General features: G+C 44.0%; 1 protein-coding gene and 1 non-coding gene across 2 annotated transcripts in view; one reads left to right on the top strand and one right to left on the bottom strand.

Annotated features, from left to right (window-relative positions):
• Positions 1 to 23,174, bottom strand: part of CHRM2 (cholinergic receptor muscarinic 2) — a 175,803-nt gene that overhangs the window by 130,000 nt on the left and 22,629 nt on the right. The gene's annotated exons all lie outside the window — the stretch shown is intronic.
• Positions 430 to 570, top strand: LOC142457647 (small nucleolar RNA SNORA48). The gene has a single exon (XR_012786346.1). It is a non-coding gene; the product is annotated as a small nucleolar RNA SNORA48 (small nucleolar RNA).

Genomic DNA, 23,174 nt, shown 5'->3' with positions numbered 1-23,174 from the left:
AGGTCGTTCAAACATGTGAAGGGAACAGAAAGATGTACAAAGATATGTGGAGGCTGGAGGGAAAAAAAGATTTTCATGAGAACAGGAATATGTATTTAAGACAATTTTCCAAGACATGGAATTCAACCATGCAAGAGATTTAGAGATAGATACACACTGCTCCATGAGGACTTTCAGTCACAGAGTCTGGTGAAAGAGTCGATGTAATGGCTTAAAAGCAGATTGAAAAAGGTTAGAAAACGTAGATGGATGTGTGTGGACCATAGCAGTGATTTGACTCTAAATCTCCACATTCTATCACCAAACATCTGACATTAGGGGTGAAAGAACTATCAAATGATAATTGACAATGTAACATTTTATCCTTGATTCTGAAATTTACCAGAGGGAGGGGAATAATAATAAAATATGATCCTAAGAATAAAATGAATCCCCTGGCTATGGGCAAAGAGACACCTGAGTGGTGGTGCTCTTATATCAGTCAGGGGCAGAGCAGACTGGCAGCCCTTTGTTCATCCTAGCTTGATGCCTAGATCGTGGCCAGAGCTGTTTCATGCCTAGGGCACATTAAAAAAAAGAATAAAATGAAGAATTTATGAGTTGGCATACACTCTTCGAATCATTACAATGCAAGAGGAATAGACAGACAGAGAGAGGCAGAGATAGACATCACAAAACAAAACAAGAAAAAGAACTTAAACAACGAGGAAGCATGAAGGGAGAATGAGTCACGCAGCTCAGTCATGGGCACAACATGATTACTGTCATTGGAGTCATGGAACTGTCCCGTGGAAAGCTACTGAGTTGGCAAGTGTTGAGTTTTGTGTATGGTTACAGCAATAAAATAAAGCATAAAAAGGAGAGAAGAAAATATGATAGGATGAAGCTATTGATTTCAAAGCAAAAACTCACAGTTAAAAAAACAAAGAGTAGAATCCCATTATGTCCCAGTTAAAAGAGACTGCCCAGAACAAATTGGGATGCAGAACTTAAATGGCAGAGAATGGCAAATGTGTGCAATGCAAAGCGAAAGAGACAAGAGAGGAAGAGACAATACTAGTTTTAAGGGGAGCAGAGTTACAAGCAAAGTAGAAGTAGAATCTCAAGCATTTAGCAGAACAGAGAAAAACAGGAATAATCAGTTATGTATAAAAATAAAAAATATAAAGGAACAGCTGTTAGGAATATGAGAAGTTGACTGAAAACACAAGAGGTGGTGCCAGAAATGAAAATAAAGCTACGGGTTAGGTAAATGAAAAATTAAAAAGCACAGACAAAAGGAATAATATGACTATTGACTATGAATATGCATATAGGTGTGTGTGTGTGTGTATGTGTGTGTGTGTGTGTGTGTATAGCATGGTCTTCTTCAAGAAAGAAATCAATGTTCTAGTCTGGCCCTCTTCAGTAGACATGTTGCTTTTTTGGTGTTTAAGTAACACAAAAATCGAAAACTCAGAAGAGTTCATAAATAAACGTTTTAAGGCCACAATATCTAAGCAAATTGCACCAAAACTGTTTTTAAAAGCTAATAAAAGCAGCAAAGGCTCAGAACTTTAGATTAAATACACTGAAATCACTAAGAGCCCAAAGGGAAGTCAAACTTCAATTTCCACAAACATCACGGTTTAAGTTCAGCATCTAATATTGCTGCAGTGTATTAGGCACTTATACGTATATTATTTCACTGACGCCTACAAAACACTCCGTAGAGAAGAACTGTGACTCATTTGCACAGGAAGACACTGAGGCTTAGGTAGAGAATAGCGTCTTGAGAAAATGCTTTAGGTGAAAACAAAGTTGTTGGCAGAGACGAATTCCTAGTCTTCCATGACTGATCACAAGGATGCCGGTTAGTAGGTGAGGTGGTGGGGCTTGGGAAAGAAAAAGGAAGAAATATTCAACTAAAAAAATAATAAGACTAAAGGGGAAACATTCTCATGGAATGAAAAAGTAGCCATTACACGTAATGAAAATAAGTTATAAAATCAAAACAATAGAATAAATTAAACGTTAAAACTCACAAAACTAGCAAACCTTACCAAGACAGCATGAGAAAAACACAACTAAAATCAAGAAAATAGATATAATAGAGATGTAGCATAATTAGGTTTGGTATTATATTGCACAGTTATATGTTCGTTTTCACATCAAATAAATAATTGGTTAAAAATCCCAAATTAACTAATGGGTATATGTGAAACACGCATAAGCAAACGATGGACGGAAGCATTACAAGCAATCTTTAAAATTCTTGTTAAAAATAGATTTCAGTTTCTATGAGAAGTTTTATAGGTGGGGACTTTCAAGTAGTTAAAGAATAAGAGGCAATGCTCATGAATATACATTCTTCAACTGCATAGGGAGAAGTGGGGTGCATCCAATTAATTCCACATAGTGCAGTTCTGGTACAGAGGCATGTTCGATATCATTTAGAATTTAATTAAAACACTCCATCCACCTCGTTTATGAGTGAGGATCACACATAACCTTAGTAACAGAGTCACAAACAGAATTTGATGGTCCATCACTAGAATATGGTGACAACAAGAGTCCATTGTTTAGTCATTATAATAGATACTTCATGATAATTGCTGTCTGTAACATAGAGCATGTAGTTAATTTTATTATGGGAAACTACTATTCATCACAAAATAGTCCCTATAGATATATACATTTGTGTATTGAAAACATGCATAACACATTTGATAAACGTGAACTCTTTAATATCATATGAGATGCCTACATTACGCCAAACACCAATATCATGTTAGGGGTAAAAGACTGGTAGAATTCTAATTAAAATATGACAAGATTGACGGTTTCTGCATTATTAGTTTAACGCTGATTAAGAAGGAAAAAGTGTCACCAACTCAAAAATAAGTTAACATATCTAATGTAAAGCGAGGGACTTTTTCCTTGTTTGTGTTTTATAACCAACAATAGTTCAGTAAGCTTAAATTTTAGGGGAAATGTGTTGAGTTTCCATATACTAGGCTCACTTATTACCAAAAGTGGCTCCATGTATAAATAAAACCCACAAATCAATTTTTGACCTATACCTCTATCATTTCTAGTTAGCGTATGAAAAGACAACTTTGTACAGTTTTAAAAAATTATTCTAACGTTACACACCATGACACTGATTGCCTTCATAATATGCATCCAATCCTCTGTCTTGTGATGCAGATGCGGGTATGGATTGGTTATTGCTGTTGGGAGAGGGAGGAGTAGAATTTCCCTCTGAAGACTGGCATGGCGATTGATGAAGAGTTGGCTCCTGGGGGAAGTATCGCTGCTTGTGAAATAGCTCAACAGCATGGAGTCCACCAGGTTGGTGTGCGTCTATCTCGGACCCACCTGGAGATCCATGGTGTCGAACCACGTAATTTGTAAACCATCAAGGCTGCCATCAAGACTGAGTGCTCCTCTTCCCCACCGATGTTTAGATGCTTGTAGAACACACAACCCACACCTGTCCTCGCATCCACTAGTGCCTAACCTCTGTCTCGCCCCTTCCATTGGCCCTTTGCTTCGGCTCCACATGGGGCCCTCTGCAGATGTTATCTATCTCATCAACCAGGTCTAGATCATCGGTTCCCAAATTTATTTACCCTCCCCCTCCCTGTTTCAGGAAAGAAATTAATTACTCAGCACCCCCACAGCATTTAAAAACGTTTCTACTACAGCCAATCATCCAGGATGCGCTTTCATTGCTGCCCTAATTGTTCCAGTGACCAATTTGGGAAGCAGGGATCTACAGAGCATGGGAACTACAGTCAGGCTACTGCTTAAGAAGCGCATTGAACTATATTCAATAACTAGTTTAGACTCTTTCGTATTAACCAAACCTGGTACTATTAATCCAGTTCTGACTCACACTGACGTCATGTGTCGTAGAGTAAACGTTGGTGATTTGAACCTTCCCAGAGCACCTTGGAAAGGAGTCCTGGCAACCAGCTCCCCTAAAGACGACAGCAAGGAAAGCTCTGGGGCACCGTTCTACCTGGGTGCACCGGCTCTCTCCATGAATCGGGGTCGCCTTGGTGGCAACGGTCAGGTTTGGGGAGGAGAAGGAGTTGGTGAACAGATATTTACTCTTCCTTTCGGAATTTCAAAGTTCAAGGTGGGTGCTTCTGATGGTGATTGTTACCTGTGCTTGCCTGGGCGGAGGAAGGATGCCGGCTAGTTATTACCTGCAAACTCTGACCTAGGCTTAGAAATGCAACCCATGTTCAAGGGTTTTGTTTCATCTGATTTCTGCTCTCTACAGCAGATCCTTTCCCAAGTGCCCTCGCTCTGAGCTGCTGCACCCTTCTGTGATCTGCCCCCAGCGCCCCAGAGACTGCATTTCAGGGGCTCCCCAGAGACTGGTTCTTTAGTGCTTGCTTCTGCTATGGGCCTCAGCTCATCAGAAGTATCCACTCTGTGCTCCACGGCTTTACATTGATCTCCTCTCACAGCAAAACGGTAGTCCCTGGACTCTGCTGCAGGTGGAGCAGCGGAAAGCGCCTGCATTACAGAGGGTGAAGTGACAGGATTTGGAAAGGATTGCATCTCACCCTGAGGGTAAGTCAGTCAAAATATGGCTACAGAACCATAGAGAATGCTAGTAAACTATCAAAATAGGAGGCTATTGTCTTGATTCAACATCTCCTACATCTCCTTCTCGATGCTCCTGAAGGGGAAGTTTCCGTCTCTCCAATCCTTCCTCAAAAACATCTGCACCCTTCCACTTATGCCATGTCAAAACGGCACTTTGGCATTTGGAGGGTGGGGGAGGGTGCTCAAAATTGTGTTCCTTTTCACTGATCTGTGTTTGGGGAACAAAAAGAATTCTGAAGGAGCAAGATCAGTGCTGTAGGCTGCACGGGGTCAGTTTCCCAACAAAATCCTCCTTGCTAGGATAATCCTTGCTACACTAGAAGAGTAAGCAAATGCACTGGCATGCTGGAAAACAATGCCCGGGTCCACCTGTCCTTGCCCTTTCCACTAAAGCAGTTTTCCGTCTTCTTAAAGCTCCTTACTGTAAGCCGCTGTGAGCACCCGTGTCTTCCAAATGGCCCCTTTGGGATCGCAAAAGCACCATTGTCGTAACTGGCAGAGCCCTGGAGGTGCAAGTGGTGCCATGCTCCACAACTAACCCAAGGTTGGGTGGGTAACTTCGTCAATCACTGGATGTGGAAAGAGGGAGGTTCCTCATTCCCAGAGCAGAGAGTGACCTGCCTCTGAGGTGCCCATGCTCCAAGGTCAGGTAAGCCAACCCTCGGGTGTGCAGGAGACAGTAGCAGAGGTTCTGTTCTCAGTTGTGTGTATCTGACTCTTTCTGCCCCTGTGTGTCCTACAATACACGCCCTCGAGTCATGTTTTAATCCACTATATAATCCATGCGTTGAACAACCACCTATACATTCCTCAGAGTTTAAAACACCGCTGTGGCTTCAGGTATATTAGCAGGCATCTGTGGTAGCCTACCCATCTCCCTGGGCTTGTCCAGTGTGCCGCTGCGGCCCACTTCCCAATGTGTCTCTGTTGTCCGGCCCAGAACTTTTCAGGAACCCAAGAAGGCTCTGCTGCCTGCACCGTAGGCCAAACTGGAAATATCCTGGGGATTCACAAGCCCTGGTTATAGGCTACAAATAATGATCCTTAGCTCCCGCATAGAAGTGCTAACTTCCCTCAACCCTCAGGCAAGACTGGTAAGAGCCTAGTGTTTCGGCGCCATTCCTCAGAACTCCCTGGGTGGTTATGCTCCACGCTACCCTTGGTGGCACCCCGTGTCATGGAAAGCCCATCACTGGAGGACCCTCCATGAGATCAATGGACACAACACGGGTGTTTGTGATGGTGCATTGATGAAAGTATCCATGTTACAATATGGGGACGACTCACAGGAAGCAATGACCAGGTCTCCGTGAGTCAAGAGTTGACACCATGACCACAAACAGCAACTCACTTCACACGCAGATGTGGAGTCTGGATTCTGGGAGACCTCCAACCCAAATGGATGTGCTACCCCAAAACCACCCACAGCTGCTGCTTCTCACCATGGCCAGGCCTGATCTTCAAGGCAATCTGCTCCTAATTGTTGACACAAGGAAATCCAGTTCTACTGGTTTTTCTCGCCCGGCTTCAGGAAACAATACCCCAAAAAGAAAGAAAGCAAAGAAATTCAACAGCAACACATCTATCCTTGCTTCCTTTAACCACTGTCTCTAATGTCCACGTGAGGTCACCACCAACGGAGGGATGGGAAGGTACCCAAGGGCGGTGGAAATAACACTATCTGAATTCGCCCTGCCTTTTGTTCGCAAGTGGGGAAATGACTTTTCGGTGGCTCATTCGTGCAAACAGAACTAAGGTGCACTAGGTTTCTGTATTTGTTTTTGTTTAAACAGTCTCGGAGCCTCCTGGAAAACTAAAAGGAAAAATAATGATGGCAATAAAAGTGAAGCGCTCCTGTTTAGAGAAAATTATTCCTCTTCATCAGATAATTTTCAGTATTTATCTTCCCCTAGGAGTTGACTAGATATATTTGCATGAAAGCAACCTCTTAAGCTAGCAAGCGCGCCCCACCCCTGCTCTTGTCATTGCATCCATAATCCTCTCTTTGTATCTTTCCTCCCAAATAAATCCCCCAAACCACTCTGATGTGGACAAAAAGCAGGTCCATGAGGTCCATGATAAAATACTGTAAAACAAGGGATGGTTACTCCTCTTTGTTTTTTGCTTCATAGTATATATTAACATATGCTGGAGAAAAGGGTGAAATTCAATGTTGTCTATAAAACTCTGCTGAGTTGTATCTACAGGAAGTCGTGGGACACTCCTCAATACTCATATATTAATGCCTCCTGAATTTCTTCATTTTGATAGGATGACATAGATTCTAGCTATATGGCTGTTAGGGGACATGGAACACACAGCCACCGTATGGATGTTCCGGCTCCATCCTTACAAGCACTCTTATGTCTGAGCTCTTCGGGGTAATCCATCACATTCGGGATCTCCGTTTGTTTCTGATTTGCTTCTTCCCCCAGCTCACCGTCCTTCTGCGGGGACTGGCTCTTCTTCACAACACATCCAAAGTACGCGAGACCAAGTCTTGCCATTCTTGTTTCGGTCGTGTAGTTAATGGTCTTTGCCAGCGGCGTAGTTCAAAAGCATCAACAGTTGTTCGGGATTCTTTACGTAGTGTCCAGCTTTTGCCTCTCATTCCATATCCTCTTCTGCATTCACCTTGAATTCCAAGCAGCTTCCTGTGGATGCATGGCGGCATCCACTTCTGAATTGTGTTCTCTGTGTGTTATTGTTCCATGATCTCCACCTTCTATCAAGTCACTTTTCTTCGGAATGGGTATGTCTATGGCCCTACTCGTTTGGCCCAGCCCTCCAAATTTCTTAGCACAGAGCGGTAGGGCATCCGCATGATTGATCTCTCAATCAGTATTTTGTCAATCCCTGTAGCCTTGTTTTTTCTGCCAATGCCTTCAGTGTAGCTTGAATTTTTTCCTTCAATGACAATGGCTTGTGGTCATATCCTGCCTCCAAGAATGGTTGGACGTTGACCAATTATTTTGGGTACGGTGATTCTGCGTATTCCCTCCTTCTGACTTTGAGGGTTCCACGTTTCTCAATATTTTGCCCATAGCATCCTTCAGTATTGCATCTCCAGGCTTGAGTTACATCCAGGCTCTAAGCAACATGAATCATTACACTCTTACACATCTCATTTCTTAATCAGCGTAACTGGAAGAATGTGACACAGCTTAACAGAAAGCATCCATATTGTTTATCTAATTCAGTAGCAGGGGCAATGGTGGTTCCGGGGGAGAATCCTTGTTTTCTATGCAGGAGACAAGGGCTGGATTCCTAACCAATGTTCCTCGTGTACAGTCACCAGCTGTCTGTCCATGGAGGCTTCTGTGTGGCTATGATGTTGAACAGGTTTCAATGGTGCTTCTAAACTAATGTTAAGTAGGATGGAAAACCTGATGATTTCCCTCTGTAAATCAGACAACTATGGATCACAAACTGTGACCCATTCTGCATGGGGCCACCATGAGTCAGGGACCCACTCTGTGACAGCTAACAGCAACATGGTAGAAGAAAGAGATCGTGTTGGTTATGCAACCTCCTCTGACAGTGTCCCTCCAAAAATCCTCTTAAGTTTAAAGCCAGTGGTTCAGATTCTTCTTGGAGCTAAGCCACGCTCTACCACTACTAAGCTGAAGATGGGCCAGTGGGCAGCACTTGTGGTGGACACTGTAGCTGTCACTCCTCTCATGTGACCTGATGGTGGGGGGCATTTTCAGTTTGCAAAAAGGAATTTCCGGGCAGAATTGGTTCTTTATTTTGTTTTTTAAAGAATGAACAAGAGCAACAAATATGAGAGTGCATCAAAAGGTTTGTGGAAAAATTCCACTATCTTTTCATTCCATTCGCCACAACCTACGTGAAGCCCCCTTGAATGTAAATCTCCCCGAAAACAAAATTGTTCCATTATTGGGCACAACAACCATGCCTATTAGCCCGCAGTATAAACAACTTGGATTGCAAGTTATAATACAAAACTGGGACTATAACCACAATGTGAAAACTCAAGATTAAATACTCTCTTAGGAGTGAAATCTCCACAGCTCATAATACTATGATACGTTAAATGTGTGTAGCACAAGGAACTCACCATGAATCATAAATCAGTTACCTCGACTTTAGTTTTCCAAACGTGCTGCACAGCTAACTCAGTGCCTGATCACGGACAGTTTCACGTTCAGTCTTCTGTAACTCCTACACATGCTCCTCCGTTAAGGACCAGGTTTGAAGATCCTGTGAACATTTCCCTAGCATGCCTCTCATGATAGGGAACAGTGATAGGCTTCCTTTAGCAAATAATAGCCAGTGGGTCCCATTCACCTCGTAATTCACCACTTGGTGTGGCTCTAGAATCACTTTTTCGGCCTCACTCAATATACTTTGGGCCAATCCTTTCTGCTGCTTTGTACTTGCTGCGCATCAAGCTGTGGCTCCTCCATTCTAGTCAGCTGCCTCTTCCTTCTTTAACCTTGAAAATCAATTAGGCGCTAGAACATTGTCTTCCACAGGGTCTCAGAAAGGCCTACACAGCCTCCCTCTATTATTGAAACACACACCCAATTGAGTATTCAATCTCGGGTATTGAACAATGGGAATCATTAACTGAATGAGTGGTAAAACTGATGCACCAAAGAAACTGATCATTGATAAGGTCAATACAATGTCTTCCTCTAGCTCTCTTGAGGGTTTGCCAGTAGAGGGAACTTGCCATCAAATTAGGAGCACTTTCTATCTGAGAGCATGTACCAAATGATAAGTAGACATATTTTTTTAAATCCTAGAAGCACACGATATTGAGTTAAGCTTATCACAAGAAGCACCACAAGAACCATATATTGTATACTGCCAGAAGTACATATTGTATACTGTGAATAACTACAATATCTATAATAAATGCATAAACCCTGAGAAAAATAGTTCTGAACCTTCAAGGTTAACGTTAAGGAAACTGCTCTTCTGCTTCATTCGCGTTCTGCTCTTGAGGATAATTATCTTGTACCAGAAATAAACATTACTTGGAAGGTGCTCATTGCCATCCTCATGAGGACGGTGCTGACTGATATCAGTTGCAATTCTTGACTATCCAAGAGAGGAGCGTGTTCTCCACTGTAAGTGATGGGTTCTATGATCATGTAACAGAAACTGGCACAAAAATTAGATTGGGTTTTGGGTAGAGAGGGCATTTAGAATTTCATTTTTCTTGACCGAACTTCTTTTTCAAAACATGTACTAAAAAACGCATTAGGGGAGAAGAGGGAGGAAAAACGAGGAGCTGATACCAAGGGCTCGGGAGAAAGTAAATGTCTGGAAAAGAATGAGGGCAACGTATGTACAAGTGCGCCTGATAATATTGATGAATGGATTGTAATAAGAGTTGTAAGAACCCCAATAAATGATCTTTTAATAAAATAAAATATAAAAATACACAAATGAAAACAAAATGTGGACGAAATAGTGGTTAGGCTTACCGCACAGTTAAATGAAGCCCAGCTAAGCAAAGATAAGCTCTTCCTGGGAAGCGCCTGGTCTGTTTTCCCTTCTCAGGGCTCTCAGTAAATGCTTGCTAAAAATGGCCCTAATGCTGGTGCAATGCCCAACCCTTTCATTAGACTCCGAATTACACCTATGGCATTCGAAAGGCGAGCACAGAAAACAAAACGCAGAGGAAATGAATAAAAGATAAACTGCTTTCAATGAAGAAAAATGACCTAATTCTGCTCTCCGGTTTAATCGCTCATTTGTTACAAAGCTGCCTTTGTTTGTCATTGTCTGGCCATTTGACTTCCTAAAGGGATACCGCAGAGAGTTGTTGAGTTAGGAGGGAATGGAGGTTGACAATAAGCTGTTTATATGAATATACCTATGATGTCCATCACCCATCTGTCAGCTGGTTGGGCTGGTCCTGTGGTGGTTTGTGTGTTGCCATGACGGCGGAAAAACAATGCTACTAGTATTTCAAATCCCAGCAGAGTGGGTCACCCACAGAGATGGGTTCCAAGGCATCTTTAGAGGAAAATCGATTAGGAAGAATTAGCCAATGAAAACCCCACCCCACGGATAGGGTTTTCTCCCGCAGAAGACTGGCCAGCCGAGTGCAAGGAAGAGGAACTGTAGTGGCATAGTGGTTGTGCTTTGGGCTGCTATCCATAAAACCAGCAGTTCAAAACCAACCAACCTCTCCGTGGGAGAAAGACGAAACTCTCTACTCCCATAAAGATTTCGCGCTGCCATGGAGTCAATACTGACTCAGAGAAAACGCCCGTGGGGTTCTGAGACGGCAGCTGTTTATGGAGTAGAAAGCCCAGTCTTTCTCTTACAGGGCTGTATTGGTGGTTCTGAACTGCCGACTATGCAGATCACAGTCCAAGGGTACATACACCATGAGAGCTCCTCCCATAAAGAATTATAGTCAGAGAAAATCACGGTGGCTGTGTTATCCTGTCCTATAGGGTCGCAATGAATCGGAATCAACTCCAAGACTGAGGATGGCATTTGGTTCGAGTGCAAGGAGGAAAGTATTTGAAGTGCTCAGTGGCTGCAACTTGTGCTAAAACCTCCCGAGGACTGGGAAGATGGCAAGGGACTGGGAAATGCCACATCCTGCTGTATGTGGGGCAATAGGAATTGGAGGCTACACAAAAACAACGAACAACATACAATCCTGTAAATTTGCCTTTTACCAGCCTGGTAATTACTGCAGGTGTCTCTATTGTCCTCTACAAGGACCTGTGTGTCCACGAACCTTCACCAGTGCTCTTCTAGCTTCCTCAACCTGAACTATTCACCCTTCATAGGAGACCTGAACCGCCTCCATCTGCCTGTTTGCCTTTATGAGAGTCCAACTACCCTTGAGACCGACTTTCTTCTTGGGTAACTTTTCTCCATCATTACGAATAGTCATCCACCCCACTCTGTCCTGCCTCTGTCACATTACTCGTCTCCACCCTGCAGTGTCCTCTCCATTGACACTGGGTTTCAATGCCATCATTTGATGTTCCCTTGGTTACTCATCAACCCTCTTTCTTGAATCTTCTTTCCAAATCACTTTGCATGACTCAACCAGCGCCATCTCTCTGAAACACTTGCTAGCCCCGCCACTCCTCTGATGAACACAGCAATGGCTCTCTGCTTCCTCAAACACACCTTTTTAAGGTCATGAGCACAAGAGGCTGTTGATTCTCTGCCAGAGCCTATCAGTGCACCCATCCCTGCTACTTGCTCCCAATGACTGTCGTCTCGCCACGCTCAGCGGCTGGACTTAGGAAACACAGCCAGCTCTCCCTTCAGCGGCATCATCAACTTCGTCTGTTATTGCATGACTCTAAAGATGCTCTTACACACTTCTCATTTTTCGCTAAAGCCTCTCAGATAGAAGTGTGCACATATGTGGGCGTGCTCACACAGGTCCCATATATGACAGAGTCATGGCAGCCATGTATAGTTTGCCCTCATTTACGATGCTAAAGGTTGATGATGTGAATCCTCTGCTGAAGAGAGGCCCAGTGAACTGCTTCCACATTGATGATGGCCCCCCAAAATCCTATGGAGCAAGTCTACCCTACTGGGGGGGGTGTGGTCCCAGGAAGACAATTATTACCTCGGAAAGCACTGGCAAAGAATATTGGGAGTACCATGGACTGGCAGAAGAACAACAACTTTGTCTCAGAAGAAGTACTATCAGAATGCTCTTTAGAAGTGAGGGCTGTGTTGTCTTACCAACTCTAAAGTATGCTATCAGGAGAGACCAGTCCCTGAAGAAGGATACCATGCGTGGCAAAGTACAAGGTTGGTGAAACAGAAGAAGAGCCTCACCAAGATCTATTGGCACAATGACTGCAACAATAGGTGGAAAGACAACGACTCTGATGTTGGTGCTGGACTGGACAATAATCACCCACCAATGAGAGGAAGCTCAGACTGCCCTGAGGCACACAGAGGAGGATCTCTATATGACTCTTGCCTAGACCTAAGGGAATTCAGGGAGGCACTGTTTCCTCCTGAACTTCACAGTCGCCACGAAACGGTGCTGCATCTTCAGGTAATTGTGGAACGGGTTTTTCTGGATAATAAGAAATGCAATCTGGTATTGTAGAGGCCTCTGAAGAATTCCCCGTCTCCACAATCTTTCAGACGCTACCTAGTTCAGCCCCCACACTTGCGGAGGAAGCCCAGAGGGTGGGATACACTTTCACCATAGGTCTGCTGTGTCTTGTTTTGTTTGTTTTAATGAAAAACTTTAGAGAGAGGGATTTGCTGCTCAAATGGTTTTATTTCCTTCTCATATGAACTGTGAGGAAATGATAAACACATTGTCAGGGCACTGCTGAAGCCAAGCCCTGGGGTCTAAGATTCGTGAAACAAGGAAACAGGCATGCAGTGTTCAAGAAGATGCACCATTTGAAGGGTCTGACCTGGCACAGCACAGTCCCTTCCAGCTCCCTCATGAAAGAGTGGAGGTCACTGACCTACTTCAGGGGTTCTCAACCTGCCTTAGGCCACGACCCTTTAATACAGTTCCCCATGCTGTGGTGACCCCCAACCATAAAATTATTTTCATTGCTACTCCATAACTGTCATTTTGCTATTGTTATGAATCGTCATGTAAATATCAGATAGGCATGATGTATTTTCATTGTTACAAACTGAACATCATTAAAGCATAGTGATGAATCACAAAAACAATATGTCATTATATATTGTGAAATACTTATTTCTAATGACAAATAAATGAAAGTTGGTCTTGAAGCACGGTGTATCATGGGTAACAGTCTTAATATAACAACAGCAAACTATGTTGCTGCATTTTGCGACAGTCTATGCAAAAAGCCAACGTCAGTGCCAAGGTTGAGATAGTTTCTTTCTCACCAGATCAGCGTATCTGCATGTGGGCGGACCTGCCTGGAGATGGATACAGGAGCAGTGTCTCAGTTCCTAAGACCATGAGAAATATGTGTTTTCTGATGGTTTTAGGCGACCTCTGTGAAAGGGTCATATGACCCCCAAATGGGTCACAACTCACAGGTTGAGAACCACTGATCTACGGTAATTGGTGATCTACATCTTTGAGACTTACATGGCGAGAAGCAGAGTTTTATGACTGGGTTAGAAAGTGATTCCCCAAAGAATATCATAAGAGAGAGTAAAACATACAGTGAGTAAAAGAACTCAAACTCATTGCCATCCAAATGGTTCAGACTCTGAGAGATTCTACAGGACAGGGTAGAACTGCTCCATTTGGGGTTCCAAGACTGTGACTCTTTGCCGGTGTAGAAAGCCTCATTGTTCTTCTTCAGAGCAGCTGGTGGTTTCAAACTGCTGACCAGGTGGTTAACCACCCAAAGCAGAACCACGAGGCCACCAAAGCTCCTGTGTCTCGAGTAAAACTGGGTGGATATTACTACGGCAACCAAGACAGCTACAGGAGCACGGACCAGTTAAAGCTACAAGCTCCATATTTTACAAACAGAACTACTATTCGTTTCAGAGAATCCTTGCTAAGAAGTGAAAATGGAAAAAGAATGAGAAACAACATGGACACACACACACACACACACACACACACACACCAAAGATTCATAGAACCTTCTTAATCCTGTCAAATGAACCACAGCTCCAGATGAATGGAGACCAGGAGTGGAATGGGGGAAAGACTAGAGCGCCAAGCCTACATCAAGAAGAAACACTTGGGTGCAGTGGGATTGACTTGCTAAAAATTAGACATTTCCAAATTATATTTTCACAGTGTTCTGGAACTTTGTTAGGGCATGGGTTCTCATTACACATGCTCAAAATGGTGCCAGCCAGGACCCATTTATTTTATCTACACTGGAAATTATATCTAATTTAAGCAGCTAGTATGGCGTTTCTACCTACAACCCCTTTGTGAAGATTCAATAAGGGATAATATTGTGAAAATAATATGTAATGCCTTATAGAAGTTGGCAATGTTATCATTCCCAAGAACATTTGAATCCATACAGATGAAACTGCCCCAATTTTCTTGGCGGATTCTGGAAAAGATTATTCAGCTTATGCCAACAAAAAGATGCAAACATACTCTGAAATCCTGTGAAATAGCAATACCGATGTACTGCAGGGGGTGGGGAGAGGCTTTAAGCCAGTTGAAGTACAGATTTAAGCCTTATTCAATGATAGCCCTGAATGTGTTAGTTTGATTACATCCTTACCTACCAACAATGGCCAGGGTCCTGCTGTGGAAATACTGCCTTTTTTGTAGACAATTCCTAGGGATTGATGGAAGGTCACAGCTAAAGGTTGGCCACATAGAGAATGTCTTATATATTGATTACATTTTCAAGAACAATATTTTTTTCTCATTTCAGAATGCGTGTATATGTTATAAATGTTTAAAAATAGAAACAAAAAAGAAGAAAGTCCACTCTATTTCCTTCTGAGAGATAACCAGTAGTACACTGTCTGTATCCCTCTCAAGATGGTCTTTATTAACGTTCTATCCTCCATATCTATATTAGGACGGTCGTAACATCATTAAAAGGGCCTCGCTATAGAGAGCGGTCAGACGTTACTGCATTTTGTTCGCACACTTCTCAAACACTTTGCCAGCTCCTCTCGTTTTGTTCTCATGGTTCATCGAATGGGGTATCATGTCCATGGTCAGTGCAGTTTGTTGAGGATAAAGCCAAGGAGAGCTCAAAGGGCTTTTCGTGAGTGAGCCCATGGCTTTTGAGAGAGAGGAAAATTTTAGTAGTTGGAACTGAGAAGTTATTTTACCTTCCTGTACAGGAGCATCACTAAGAATCCTTATGACTTTCTCTGACGGCATCTTTAGATGATGCTAAATCTGGGCAATATTCTTTCATCTTTTCCTTATATGTTGCCCCATATGAGCTTGAACACTTGTTTCTGCTCAGATCTGTGTCGGACTTCCGCATCCACATCACATGTCCTTTTCTCTCTTTCCTTTGAGCTTGGTCCATCGGTTTGCACCATCTTGATAAGCAAGGATGACCAAGCGTGATGGCCCATCTGGGGTCTCACAAGACCCATGCCGTCTCCTAGGCCACTTTCCTTTATGCGTCACGGAAAATAAGTCTTACTTTTCTCTCTTCTTAAAGTGTGTCCTTTAACTGTTTCAAAGCAACTAGCATGAAACAAATTAAATGAAAGTGCAATTCACCAATTATCAATATTTCTTAAGCAAAAGGGATTCTCTTAAATGTAAGCTATCATCGTGGACATCCTGTGTAAATCTCCCTTTTTGCCCTAAGACATTATGATTGATAGATTCATTCAACTAGCGTCAATACCTACTATGCTTCAGATCTCATGGTAGGAGCTCTTGGGAACATGAGGCTTAAGTGCTCGGCGGCTAACCCGAAATCGATGGGCTGGGCTCACCAGGTGCTCCCCGTGAGAACGATGCTGCCGTCTGTGTCTGTAAACCTTCCAGCCTTGAAAGCCCTCTGGGCCAGTGCTACTCTGTCCTGTACGGTTACTCCCAGTCAGAATCGACTCACCCACAGGGGGGTGGCTCCAACATTGAGTTGGAGAGCTGTCATCCCTGCCTGCGAGAAATGAATACCATCAAGGAAAAGTGAGGAAGCATCTGATGTTAAATTGTGGGAAGGAAACAGGCCAGGCCTTTTGATGGCTCTGCAGGCAAGGGCTCCGCTGTAGATGAGTTACAAGGAGAGACTTGGCAGGAGCAGCAGATGAGCAGACTGAAGAATGAGAGGTGCCCGTCTCGCTAACCACGGAGAAAGAGCACGAGGAAAGCCCCGCACGAAGGGGAGAGTACCTGGTACACTGTCCCCGGAGAAGCCTTAACACAGAAAAGAGCATGACATGGTCGAAAGAGGGAAGTACAAACCAGTCCTGATAGCCAGCAGCTCACAACGGAAGGCGCCTGATCAGGCGGGACCTTGAAGATAAGAAGAATAATGAAGAAAAGAAAGCAAGAGACAAGAAGGAGTCCTGGCAGATACTCTTAGTCATGGGACCCAACATAACACCAGTGACACATCCTGTTGACAGCCTGTCCCCTCCGTCTTCTATGGTCTTCCTGCCCCCATCCAATCCCTTAACCCCCGTGTTCTGGATGGCACTGTGCTTCCCAAATACCTATTCTGAAGCCTGCAACCTTGATACCTATGAATGTGGACTTGTTTAGAAATAGTCCTTGAAGATCTTATCAGCACGAAGCCACACCAGAATAGGGCGGGTCCTAGTCTAATCTAAGTGCCCTCCTATCTCAAAGAGAAACAGGTGGCTGCAAGCAGAGGAACATCTGGGGCCACCAGTGAAGAAACAAGAAGAAACAAGATTTGGAATACTAGTCACTGGAAGTGTGAGACCGTGCCCAAACCAGTTAGCACCGAGTCAATTCTAACTGCACGCGACCCCGTGTAGGTCACAGTAAGACCCATGTTCCAGAGGGGTTTAGGACTTTCCAGAAGTCGACTGCCAGGTTTTTCTTCTTGGGTGCTTTGGCAGGGGCTCAAACATGCAGCATTTCTGTCCATCGGCAGCTGAGTGTGTGAGAGCTGTCTGTACCTCCCAGGGCCTCTAGTGCAGAGCATGAGTGTAAGACATCCTGTTTGTGGAATGTTGTTCTGGTAGCGTGGTTAGCCAGCGGAGCATCAGATGAACGATGAGAGGCAATCTGCAAAGCAGTCAACTGATACTGCTCAAGGCTGTCAAAATCATTTCAAACAAGGGAAGCCTGCGAAATGATCGTGAGACCCTGGAACCAAAAAAGGCCATTAGCTGGGGGGGGGGGGGGGGGGGGAGTGGCGGGGAGAAAAACAACTAAGGGAATTCCAATAAAGATGGGCTTTGCCTAAGATCATGAATCAATACCGGTTCACTAGCGTCATCCACTGAATCACACTGTGCGCAGTCGTGTGGTAAGGGAATCCCCACCCCATCTTCAGGCCGGAAGCCTGTACAGCACAGTTTCATTATTCACGACGGGAAAAGCACTGGGTCCTGGCCATCAGGAAGGAGACAGTCCTCTGGGGCGTCTCCCTAGAACACCCGGGGCCCAGACAGCCTCTGAGTCACAGGTCGTCACCAGGGCAGAGCTGGCACTTTTCTTTAGAATATTGGCAACCTGTGGGGGTGCTCCAGGGGAAAAGTACAGAATTCAAGTGATGCTATGGATGGAATTGCCTCCCCTCGGGATATGATGAAGTCCTAGCGCGTGCCAGTGCGAATGAGGACTTGCTCAGGGAGACAGGGTTTATTATCAGGTAAGTCCATGAGGTTATGCTGGAGGAGGATGGATCTTCATCCTTTCAGACGACAGACACGGAGAGAGTCAAACACAGAGGAAATGACAGCATGTCAGGACCTATCTATAAATCCAGAAATGCCCAAGGTTCCCAGAAACTGAAGGAGGCAAAGACGGAGACCGGAGGAACCCCGAAGTCTATGGCCCTTAGTCACGCTTCAGGTTGGGAACTGGATTCATTGTCCCCACTCCCACCCCTTGTGGCTGGATTTTGCGTCAAACAACAAGCAGGTCTATAGGGAAGTAGTAACACAAGACAGGTATGGAGACCTTAGGCTAATCAACCATTTGGGATCAAAATGAAAGGGGAAACCTTCCCCAAGGAGGAAGCTCAGAAGGGAGAGGACTGAAGGAGAAATGGAAACACAGGGAGGAAGTCAGATAAGTGATGTTACATTAAAGGAATTTCAATCAATGTGCGGCAGTTACATCATCTCCAGTCAACTTGCAAAGGGATGGAGTCTAGACTGTCAATCAGGTCATAGCCAATGAGGCCTCTGTGTGGGCACGGCCTTCTCCTGAGGATTCTGGGAACTCCTGTATTCCTCCCTGGAGGCGGGAGGTGCTCTCTTTCATATCCCTGGTAAGAAGACACATGGAGCTACGCTAGAGCTCTGGAGCTGAAGGAACCACGTGGAGACCCACGCCAGTGCTGAGATTTTTCAGCCACCACTAGATCCACGAGACTTTCCACCCACTGGCCTGTGATCTTCCTTTATTCGACGCCATTGCATGTGTTTCATGAGTCTGAAGAGGACTTTACAGATTTGGTATCAGACATATGGGCAACTTTCAGACTTATGAACTTGATCTGGACTAGGCTGGGTTACTTTTTCAGTATACAAATGCTCTTTTTTATACACATGAGTGTTTATGAATTTGTTTCTCCAGTCAACCCAGACTAACAAAAAAACAACATAGAGCAAAATGTGTTTGTACTATTGAATGTAAGCCTTGTGATTTTCTCAGTAAATCCTCACCCAATAAAAAGATTGAAAAAAACACAGAAAAAAAAAACAATGGCCTGTGCACATCAAGCAGCACCACGCCTTGATTACAGGCAGCGGTACCAAGTGGTACTGGGGTGATATGACAGTTCTGACTCCACGTACCCACACCTGCCCTTAGATTATCCAGCTCCCTCCTTCCCTGTTCATCAGTGGCATGCAAATTAGTACTCCCAGAAACTGTTTTTAAGGGAAAACTAGGTGCTTCATAACTCACCACGAGTAGGAATATAGTATCTTGGGGATGAAGGAATTTTCTTAATAATTTGCCCACAACTTTAACCTATGACTGACTCTCAGTTAGGAAAAGGGGGGGGGGCGAGGTTTACACAAAGACTAATTTTCAGGTTAACGTTGAACTTTCTTTTATCTTTCCCTTTAAAAATAATTTATTTTATGGCTTTGCTTGAAATGAAAACAAGAAAACATGCACCTTTCAGTAACCTCCACATCGTCAATAAAGACATCGGTTACTACTTCCAACAAGCAGCCGTTCTCATCCTCCTGTTCCAAATTAGTCCTGACCATTACCCTAAACTCATTGTGCCCCCGAAGCTGCCTGTCTAACTTCTGAGTTGCTGGTGTCAATGCTTGAGACAGAAATTATTGATTAATTGAACCAAGCATTGTTTGGTTTAGAGAAGACACCAGAGGGTATGTTTAGGTGAAAACTTAAGGTTTAAAAATTATCTCAGGGCAATAGTTTTGGGAATTCATACAGGAACTGTGACATCCAAGAGAACTTGAAATTCTGTTTGTATTTCCTCCTCCATTTTGATCAGGATTCTTCTAGGGAATCTTGGCTCAAACTGTTCACTAGTGGTAGTTGGCCACCACAGAGTTCTGCTGGTCTCAAGGCAAAGAGGCAGTTGTTAATGGATGCAACTGTGTTAGTCTGGCTTGACTAGAAAAACAAATCCAGGGAGACTCATATGTGTATAGAAAAGAGCTTTATATGCAAGAGCAATTGAATACTGAGAAAACATCCCAGCCCAATCCAGATCAAGCCCATAACTCTGATATTAGCCCGGATGTCTGATACCAATATATAAAGTCCTCTTCAGACTCGTGAAACACATGCAATGACGCAGAATACAGGAAGATCACAGGCCAGTGGGTACAAAGTCTTATGGATCCAGTGGTGGAAGTAGCATCTTAGCACTGGCAAGGGTCTCCACATGGCTCCACCAGTTCCCAGGGCACAGGGTCTATCAGCATGGTGCCATGTGTCTTGTCAGTAGAGCGTCTCTCAGGGAGTGAGTGTTGAGTCTTGACAGTAAAGAGTCTCCAAGGGAGTGAGCAGAGAGAGTGTCTTCAGTCTCCAAGGAGAAAAAACAGGAGTTCCCAGACTCAAGAGAAGGGCACGCCCACACAGAGGCCTCATTGGCTATTTCCTGATTGACAGGCTAGACTCCACTCCTTCACTCTGACACCAGATTATGTAACTACCACAGCAACTCGTCAAGTATCCCATGGCCTTCTCCCATTCCCAACTCTCCCTTCTTCCTTGGTTACTGCCATACTGCATTTTAATGGAAAAAAATTAGGGGCCGCTGATTGTAAGGTATGGTATGACAGGGAGAAGTCTCTATTCCATCCTGGGAAATTATCCTAGACAACTGAGAAAGTCACATATATATCTGATATCTGCATACTGAGTTTACGAAAAGACTCTGGGTCCAATGGGAAAAGTAAAATAATCTTAAAATATAAGGCATACACTTCAAAATTCATTCCATCTAGAAAAAAGTTAGTACCACAAAGTTCATAAACCAAATACATTGGAGAATTTATTGGAATCTAAATGACAGTGAATCATTATAAAACTCCACACACTGTCTTCAAGCAGAACTGCTCCTTGGGTTTCCAAGACTGTAAACCTTTATTGGCGTAGAAACCCCATATTTCTCCTGGTGGTTTTGAACTGCTGACTTTGCAGTTAACAGCCTAAAGCATAACCTACTACACCTCCAGGACTCTATGAACAGTAATGGTGATCCTAATTCAGTTCTTATAACATATTAAGTGTTTTCAAAATGTTCCCAAATTTAGTTTTTCTGTCCTTGAAAGGAAGAACTCCAAGCACTGGTAGTATCTATTTGAGAAAGGAAAGGTACTTGTAAGGTCCAGAGATCTCCTCAGAATCCACATTTTGAAAAGAGGTGCACTTGGACTAGAAAGCGGGATTTGTGCCTGAACGCCTTCCTGATTTGCTACCTGAAGGTTGGCTGTTTGCTACCTGAAGGAAGAAACACCTGACCACCATCGATCTCTGAAAACTCAGCCTGGAAAACTCTCTGGGACAGAGTTCCACTCTGACACACGCAGGGTCACTGTGAGTCAGAGTCAACTAGAAGCTGGTGTGCCTTTTGCTTTGTTTGTACAAACACCCACATCCCTTCCCTGGGAATCCGAATAATAACACCTGCCTCACAGGACTGTGAGGGAAAAGAGAATGCAAAAATAAACATAAAACAGTGAATGCTAAAAACACCAAAACAGTGAATGCTATGCAGGTATAAGATGACTATCCTTAGTGGGGAAGGCTATCAAGCGACTTCCTTTTGAGAAGGGGTTTGTCCTCCCTGGAGGGGCCTTTCAGAGGGCTGGGATTCCAGGTGCTGAGTGCATGCCACCCCTCCCTGGACAGTTCTGGGGTGCATTGCTCACCAGCAGTAACGCTGACAGCAATGGGCACACACAGAGTGGATTATGACTCAGAAATGTCCTTTTGTCAATAGGTGATTATTTTAAATTAGAATAAACACACACCAACATTACTTTCACCCCACCCCCACCTCCCCCCAAGTCACTTCATTATTAAGAAATCAACTGATCTTACCATTTCCCCGCAGGAGCAAAAAAATTCAGTCCTAGTCCCATGTTAAATTAAGGAGCTTTGGAGGGCTGGGGTTATAAACAACCCCCTGAGCAATTCTCAAAACACATCCCTACCGAGTCCTTCCTCCTGCAGGCTCAGGGTGGATGATTAGTGTGATTTGAGAAATAGGATCTCTGCTCATATGTATAATTCCTTTTTGAGAACCTGCTAAAATGTTTCGGTGTGAATTCCCCGAGCTCCCAGCACCCCAGGTCAACTGCTCACTGTTGCGCTCAGTCAAGGATGACAGAGAATTGGCATCGCTGCTTTTTCCAATACAGAGGCAAGTGGGGCTGTGTGCATCGACTTAGATTTTGGCTCCCAAGAAGGCATCTATAGGAAACAGGAACTTAAGTTTGGTCCGTTGGCATGGGGGCTCACAGTGACTCCCCTTTGACGGCACTCTCAGTTTACTGCGACACGGGATACAAAACCTGCTGCTTAGAACCAATGAAGGACATCAAGGGTCCTTAACTCAGATCGCATTAGTGTCAGGGTGTTTACCACCACTCACCTTGCCTTAGAGCCTACAGTGGGATTGGCGGAGGCCTCTTTTGGAATAGAGGTCAGAACCTTTTCTGCAAAGGACCAACTAGTAAACATTATAGATATTGAGGCTACACTTGGTCTGTTGCACTTTCTCCTTCTTGGTAACAAGCCATTAATAATGCAGAAAGCATTCCTCACTGGCGGGCCAGACAAAGAGGGCAGAGTTGTACATGCTTCCGATTCTACTCAAACACACAACACATCCACCAGCACCGTGCCAACACAAAGGATAGATAGTTCTGATCCGCACTCTTGTTTTTCTGGTCTCCAATGTTTATTTTAGGAGCCCTAATGGCATAGCGGTCATATGTTGGGATGCTAACCGCAAGGCCAGCAGTTTGAAACCACCAGCCGCTCCAAGGGAGAATGATAGGGCTGCCTCCTTCTATACGGAGTGAGAGTCTCAGAAACTCACAGGGCAGTCTGCTGTAGAGGGTTGCTATGAGTTGGCATTGACTGGATGTCAATGTACTGAGATGAGAACGTTTACATATTTAAACACTCGTCCTTTCAGTCTGTCATGAGACAGCTTGGCAAGTTATGATAAAGGGCAGTTACCATCTTCAAATCTTATACTCATCCGTCAGCAGAATTAGGTCCCCTGTGCTCGTGTCCCTTGTACATAATAAGCATGGATACATAGTAAATCCTTCAATCTAATACCCACAGACAAAGGTATTAATCATGGTTGGTGTATAAGTATGTTAGCCGTGAAAATCTGGTTTTATGAACTGGATTTGCAGTTTCTCAGTTAAGTGCATCTGGCTTCAAATCTCAGCCCTTTCATCTATCAACTTGGTGGGGAGTGAAACAATTGACCCCTTTGGATTCCGTCCCGTCCTGGGCACCACTGGGATGATGATGCCCA

Source organism: Tenrec ecaudatus, chromosome 9 (genome assembly GCF_050624435.1).
Source record: "Tenrec ecaudatus isolate mTenEca1 chromosome 9, mTenEca1.hap1, whole genome shotgun sequence".
Lineage (NCBI taxonomy): Eukaryota > Metazoa > Chordata > Mammalia > Afrosoricida > Tenrecidae > Tenrec > Tenrec ecaudatus.
Note: the sequence above shows the minus strand (reverse complement) of the source record. Positions and strands in the feature narration are given on the sequence as shown.